This window comes from Montipora capricornis, chromosome 6 (genome assembly GCF_036669925.1).
Source record: "Montipora capricornis isolate CH-2021 chromosome 6, ASM3666992v2, whole genome shotgun sequence".
NCBI classification, from domain to species: Eukaryota; Metazoa; Cnidaria; class Anthozoa; order Scleractinia; family Acroporidae; genus Montipora; species Montipora capricornis.
Window position 1 is genome coordinate 38,211,113 of NC_090888.1, and position 7,772 is coordinate 38,218,884.

The window sequence follows — 7,772 nt, forward strand, 5'->3', positions numbered from 1 at the left end:
GTTATCCTGATTTCAAAGCATCCATAAGCTGGTACGTCAACTGGAAACAGTGCCACTCCATCACAGTGAGAACGAAGACCATCCTTTCTCAGTATCTCCCAAATTACCTGGTTTGTAATTGCAGCTCACGAAGGCCATGGGTACTCCTTGAGCAGAATTTTCTATATGGATGAAAAACACCCATCTGATTTGAGATGCCGTCCACCCGAACTCTCAAGTTACATGTAAGTGGCAGCGGAACAATTCCCATAAACTCATACGCCACAGAGAAAACAAGCTTCACAGTCACGTTGGCGGTCGCTGCTGATGGCAAAAAACTCCCAAGGAAAGCGATCTTGAAGGGTGAACATACCCCTAGAGACCTTGTTGTTCCAGAGTGAGTTCAGGTTTCTTTCCACAAAAATGGTTCAATGGACAAAAATGGTAAGTTTGTAGTTTCTGTGTCACTTATGACTTGGGTGTCATGTGTGGTATGCTTTATTTTTAAGTGTTGCTTTATTTTAGAAATCTAATTGATTCTCCTCATTCATTCACAGGGGTGAAGCAGTGGATTCAAACCTGACTGCCCAGAAACCCTACAGTTCTGTGGTCATTGTTGGTTTGGGACTCCTTTCGTGCCCATTTAACTGAGTCTGTAAAAGAACCTTTGGAAAGACACAAAATAGATACAGCTGTCATTTCCAGTGGCCTGACCCCAGTTCTCCCGCCTTCAGGCAAGTGTCTGAATAAGCCTTTCAAGGAACACATTAACAGGGGTCGAAATGTTGCCTGTCTACCTGTCAATTTCAAGTAATTTTAGAGAGTGACAGGTAAAAAATATTGATGCCTGTCGCTGGCGACAGGTAAGAAAACCTTAGTAATACAGAATTTATCGATTTGAATATTTTCATCCGTTTCTCCACCAGAAGTCGTTCTCACTGGTGCAGCTCTCGCACAGTAGTTACCAGACTCTACTCAATAAAAGCAAGATAATGCAATCGTTGTAGTGCGTATGACAAAGACAGCAAATGTGTCTTGTTCCCACGTTTCTTTGCCGAACAAGCGTGAGTTTGCAATATGGATCGTTTTCTGACCCGTAAGCAATGTGCTAAAGAAGAAGAAGAAGTACACGTAGAAGACAATTTGGAAACACGGACGACGAAACATAATAATGTCCGAGTATTCAAGTTCAACAAGAAATGGAAAGATGGGTGCCTGTGGTTGTCAGCAGAGGATGGAAAGATGTTCTGTTCTTACTGCAAAGAGTTTGATAAAACAAGCAGAAACAAATTCATCTCAGGCTGTGATATTGTTAGTTTTGATTTACTCAACTTCTTGTGTTGAACGTGGTTCAGTCTTATGAATAGAGTTAAATCTGACTGGAGGTGCAAACTCAAAGATGAGTCACTTAATGACCTCATGCATGTTGCCCTTAGCAGGGTCACTGTAAAGAACTTTAACCCTGAGCCTGCCATTGGATTATAGTGGAATGATGCTAAGAAAACCAGGAGACTAGCAGATGCTTTATATGGGCCAAACCAAAGGCCTCAATAGGCTAGGACAATAAGTTGACAACAAAATGTCATTGCTTTCTATCAGTTTATTACCGGTATTAATGATTGTACAACCCCAGTTGAGTTTTAAAAAGTGAAAATAAAATAATATTGTTCAAGTTGGATGTTGGTGTAGACAAGTAAAAAAATATTCTGCCTGTCACTAGACACAGGTAAACAGTCTGGAACATTTCGACCCTGCATGAAGAGAAAGTACCTGTCCGGGATGGTAACTGGTCCCTCGAGTTCACTCCAATCAGGTTCTATGCTGAATAAAACAGTCATGGAATGAGATTCCACAAGAGATGGTGAGTCAGTCGTGCAAGACTTGTGGCATCTCTAAAGCGCTTCATGGAACAAAAGATGACAATGTCTACAAATAAGAGATGCCAGAAATTCATGCTGACGAAGAAAAAGAAGAGATGGAGGAAGAATTTGACACTGATAGTGACGAAGATGAGCCATAAGATGACCTCCCGGTTTGGAACACCACCAAACAAACGTCTCCTTTAGGAGCTAACACATATTTAAGGTTTATGACCAACAACTCATCCTATGCGGCTTTGTGTTTTACTCGGCTTGTATGCAAATTCTTGTGTACTTATCTTTCTTTTAAAGTCAACAAATTTTTCAGTTTGGGTCAAACTCTCAGCTATTAGACGAGGATCTCTTTTCCCTTGCATTTTCACTGAATTTTCGCCCAATTTTCACTGGAAATTTCCCACATTTAACATGCGAAATTTCAAACAGGGCATCCAAAATTCGAACGAGCAAATTTTGAAGAAGCGAAATATCGATGATTTTAAGCAATGAAATATTGGTGAAACTTCAAGCTCAATAAAACCAAAGAGCAGTGATTTTAGGACTCAGCAAAGCAGTACTAGCAACTGTTTAGCTAACTTAGCTTAACCAATAAAATATACAGAAAAACTGAATGACTCAGTCCTTCAGTAAGGTGCAAGATCCCAGAGAGGCAGAAATGGTATCCATTATTTTCATTCCCTGGAAAAACAAAATATAGACTGGACCATATTCAACTAGAGTAGCCACTGATCCTTTAATAACAATCAGCCAACAATCCATGTAAAACAAATTCTCACTTGCATCTTTCACTTTTAAGTCTTCATTTAAGTAAATAAGAGAATGTTCGCATCTGCATTTATAAACAACCTCAAGAGCCTATTTGGTCCAGACATGATCCTGTCAATGTGTCACACAATTTAATAGCCAATCAGGAATGCTCATTTTGGGAAATAAAGCAATCATACTGTGAGAAAGTTATGGACAACACTTGCTCTTTCTTTGATTCATGACATTGGTCACACTCTGAAAAAAACACTTTCTTTGGCGTTGAATATTGTGGTAAAAAACAAAAGAAACATGGTTCAGCGTTGGCTATACTAATCAACAACAATATTTGTGATCACAGTGGTCTAAATTTGTTGTGGACTTACGAGGCACACGAAAAGAAGAAATTTGTCGAAATTTCTTCTCATTACTTTTGCACAGTACTGTATGCCACGACCTTAGCGACTGCTGGGTTTGACAGGCATCTCAGCCTCAGCCTTCCGTCACCCTCACTGCTACCACCCAGATGCTCCAAATCTGGTCAGACACTTGAATCTTGGCAAATTTTGTATGTGACCAGCCATGCTGACAAGTTATTTTTGAGTCAGGAGACATGGACAGCACTAGGACTGATATCTTCATGCTTCCCCACTTTGGGTGAGGTCCTCCACTCCACCACATTGATTTGCACGGCCAACGTTTGCAAAACCGTAATCCTTCCTTGTACTTATTTACAATGGTTCGCTTACAGGTCATTTTTCCTTCTTGCAATTCTGTGTTGACAGAGATTCTGGCATATTTCAACAATCCCACACTACAGCCTACAGCAGACATCATTGGCGAGTTTTCTTAATTGTCATCGCTGTCTATTTCGTCTGACTATTATAACTGAACTCTCAATGCCATATATATTAATTTACATTTGAATCCAGTACATTTCTCTGCAACGAATGTACTTGTAAGGAATGTTTGGGACAGTTTAGCTTCTTTTTGGCCTGGTAAGAATTAGAAAAACTAAGAGAGGTTTGATAAGCTCGAACCTGCAATTGAGACATGCGCTGACTGTCATGGCGGAAGGTTGTGCATCCAAGAGCTCCGAGAGCTCCGCATATTACCAATTTATATATATATTATTTGTGTTTCCTATTTATTTTGATTGCCCTATCTAGTGAAATGACTCGAACCAAGAAAGAGGTCCTCCACTCCAACACATTGATTTGCCCAGAACTGAACAGAAACCCCCACCCGCCACTGAACCACACACACCCAACAGCGCAATCAGCTCTTCAGGTGATTGCCCATGTCGTCAGCTGTCACCACCAAAACCCACCCAGCTCCTCAAACCAGGCACACCATTCTGCTGGGACAGTGAACTAAACCAACAATTTAATTTACTCTTTGAGGAATCCAAATCCACGATCAGCAGTGAAATAAAGGGAGGCGTTTTGCATCTGATAAATCCAAAATGACCTGCCTGGCCACTGACTGGTCACAAGATGGTATCAGGTACTGGCTTTTCCAAAATCACTGCCAAAGTCCATCTGCTGAGCCCGTCTGCTGCCATACAGGTTGGAAGATAATCCTTGTTGGAAGCTGTTTCACCCACACTGCCGAATCACGGTATACTCGTGTGGAGGGAGAGGCTCTCGCTGAGGCTGATGCACTTGATAAAGCCAGATCGTATTCATCGTATTCCATGTTCTCACTCTATGCATGGATGTAACTGTTCGGAGGGATTATTTATTGTTTTCTTTGTGATTCTACCTTGGGTAAAGACAGAGTTCGAATTTTTGGAAAAAGTTATTATTGAAAGTGCTTTTGACATTGGCTTGACAGTATTTTCGTCAAGCAATCTTTTAATCTGTGCTCCGCACTGTTACAAGCGACTTCTTTATTTTGGAAAACTATCAAGTACCTTTCTTGCACTTTAAAACGAGATTAAAAAAGACTATGATAAAGGTGGCTTACGACCAAAGGGTCTATGAAAGGATTCAACAGCAGAGGAAGGCCTCATTGCAGAAAAACTACAACAATCAACTGTTGCGGCTTGACAGAATTTTCGTCAAGCAATCTTTTCATCTGTGCTCCGCACTGTTACAAGCGACTTCTTTGTTTTGGAAAACTATCAAGTACCTTTCTCGCACTCAAAGACGAGATTAAAAAGGACTTTGATAAAGGTGGCTTACGAACAAAGCGTCTACAAAAGGATTCAACAGCAGAGGAAGGCCTTGTTGCAGAAAAACTACAACAATCAACTGTTGTGTCACGTGTATTGCATGACAAATTCTCTCAAAAGTCCTCCGCTCGGCGCGGTGGTATGATGAAATCACTGAAGTTCCCTGCCATCGTGCCAAGCAGTTGTACTCCATCTAGAGTCCCTACCACTTGCACTTCTTTGTATGGCCAAGGAATAACTGTAGGACCAGTCGTAGATTTCAGGTTTCTTGTTTTTCCTTATCTGCCATAACTAGGTATTCTTGACCTCTATGCCTAAATGTCACGGTGGTTATACAGTTACATCATGTAGACCATTTGAACCAAGTAATGGCATTGCTGCTGCCACATCTGTCAAGGTTACAATTGCATATCAGAGTAAAACCGTGAACGGAACACTTGAAAAGGACTATGAGGCCATAGGAAAGGCTCCTGCATATGGTCCACCGCAAAGGGTCGCAAATGCAGTTGTCAAATGCAAAGTTGTGACTAAATATGTTGTCGAAAATGTTCTGAAGATCTTATTGAACAAAGTGAACGGTCTCTGTTCAAGACAAAACCCATCTTTACTGAGGAAATGTGGGAAGGATGACCTAGCTTTGACTAGCCCCACTGTTCTTTCTTTCCTAATGACACATGTTTCAACAAGCAAGCAAGATGTGAAGTGGCTGCCAAGTGCTGCTGTTGGTAGGTCTGTGTTGTTAAAACAGCGTAATTTGCAAATGAATGCTACTGCAACTACATGTATTCTTGGAGTGCTGCTTATCAAGACTGGCTCCATGGAGGTATGTTGCTTTTTCCTCATTTCACAACTAAAAATATTTTTATCAAAGAATGTTGATGTAAAAATTAATTGTGTATAATAGCAGCTAAGTAGTTTTGCCATCTGAATCAGAGCTTTTATCAGAAGTTCATGTGCTTTAAAGACCTGAAGTCAAGTGTTTTATATTTCCTTTTTTCAAAGGCCACTCTGACCTGACTAGCGAACCTGAAAGTTACATGTACAAACAGATGTGCCTTGTCTAAACTTGATGTCCTGGCAGTCAAGCATGATCAACCACTCAAAGATGCAAAGGAAACCACAACAGCAGAGAACTCCAAGCTAAAAGAACTGAATGAACAAGCAGCTAGAGTTGCACATGTCTGCTCTGGCACATGTGAAGAGCAATGCTTGCAAGGTAAAGTTTTGTTGCAAGCAAAGGAATCTTTAAAGCATCACCAAATGGCAATACAAAGAACATGACCATGTCCAAACAAAACAGAGACGCTTCACTGGGTGAATCATAAGATGTTTGCCAACAGGGTATCCGGCAATTCTCTGGCACATGAGGGCCCACTGTGTGACTTATCACAAATCTCTGATTGCAGTTTTTTGCCTAATCAAATGTACATGTAAGGTTGGTGATTTGCAAAGACAAACATTCAACTATAATTATTGTTCTTGTATCCAGAGTGTTAGTGGAGTATTTTGATACACTGAAGCCATTAAAGGATGTCTACATACAATACATTCCACACAAGCATAGCAAGCAGATGCCTGAGAAGTCTACCAAGGTAAAGATATTATTTGTAAGAAAAACATGATGCAATAATAAGAAATATTGAAGGTCTTAAAGCAGAAGTGGTTTGCATGTCTAGTAACAGTGAAGATTCTTTTGCTCAAACTTGCCTGCTTTTTGCAGATGGGTGTGGTACCAAAGCAGTATGGATATTAATGGTAAAGAGCTGGTGTCATCTAGTGCTTGCAGAGTATTATGGAAGTGAAATGGGTGTCCACCCTGGTCAGAGTTTTTCTCTGTCCTAGTGTGGGCCCATTTCCATTAGTAGGGCTAATGCTCACATGGTTTACATGGGTAGAAACTTAGCACTTCACATTACACTCTAATCAGGTAAGTCTGTTCAAATATAAGTGCTACACGACCAACGTTTGCAAAACCGTAATCCTTCTTGAACTTATTTACAATGGTTGGCTTTCAGGTCTTTCAGGTCTTTCAGGTCATGTTTTCCTTCTTGTAATTGTGTTGACAGAGATTCTGGCATATTTCAACAATCCCACACCACAGCCTACAGCAGACATTATTGGCGAGTTTTCTTAATTGTCATTGCTGTCTATTTTGTCTGACTATTATAACCGAACTCTCAACGCCATATATATTAATTTACATTTGAATCCAGTACATTTCTCTGCAACGAATGCACTTGTAAGGAATGTTTGGCACAGTTTAGGTTCTTTTTGGCCTGGTAAGAATTAGAAAAACTAAGAGAGGTTTGAAAATATAATAAAAAAGGTTGACACTGGCTAAAATATTGTGTTGGACGTTTCGGCAACTGCTGTTGCCTTCCTCAGCAGGGATGAAAAAATTATTCAAAAAGTGGTTTAATCGGTTTTTCCTTTGTTCAGGAATAAAAATTGAATTTTTATTGTCAACCGGAATTAAATAACAATTATCTGTACTCTTTTGGACATAAAGAAAAAGTTGATTTGTTTGTTTGTTTTGCTCTAAAATGCAATCGAAAAGTGCTTTTTAATCCGTTGCCCAACTCGTTTTCGATGTGCCTCGACAGTGACAAGAAAATTTTGCCCTTATGTGATAAACACGTAATCACAATTACTTCTAATAAAATTAGGGGGAAATTTAACTAGCTTGTGTTTTCAGAAGTTTGTTTAAAGTACCTAAATGTTATTTAAGTGTTGGAGCGCATATTGTTTGAGGTTCTTCCTTTCTTGGTTGCTGATTCTTGTTCCAAGCCAACCTGGCGTGTTTCAATGAAATACATCAAAATGTGAATGATCTCGTTTTCAGAGATACATGTAAAGTGGAATAAAGTAACTAAGTAAAACTCTTCTTTGACCTTGAAATGACAAAGTTTTTCTTTTAATGGCTTCTAATTTTAGCTTGATCTACATGTATTCAATGGCTATTGACAGTTGACTCTGAAATGGATTTTTTCCTTTAC

The 7,772-nt window shown here is 39.8% G+C and overlaps 1 long non-coding RNA gene across 1 annotated transcript in view; it reads right to left on the minus strand.

The window, feature by feature from the left end:
* Nucleotides 1-6,630: 6,630 nt before the first annotated feature.
* LOC138050486 (uncharacterized) overlaps nucleotides 6,631-7,772 on the minus strand; it is a 3,026-nt gene continuing 1,884 nt past the window's right edge. The window contains exon 3 of the long non-coding RNA XR_011132631.1: nucleotides 6,631-7,568. This is a non-coding gene — a long non-coding RNA (uncharacterized lncRNA). The remainder of the gene's footprint in view (nucleotides 7,569-7,772) is intronic.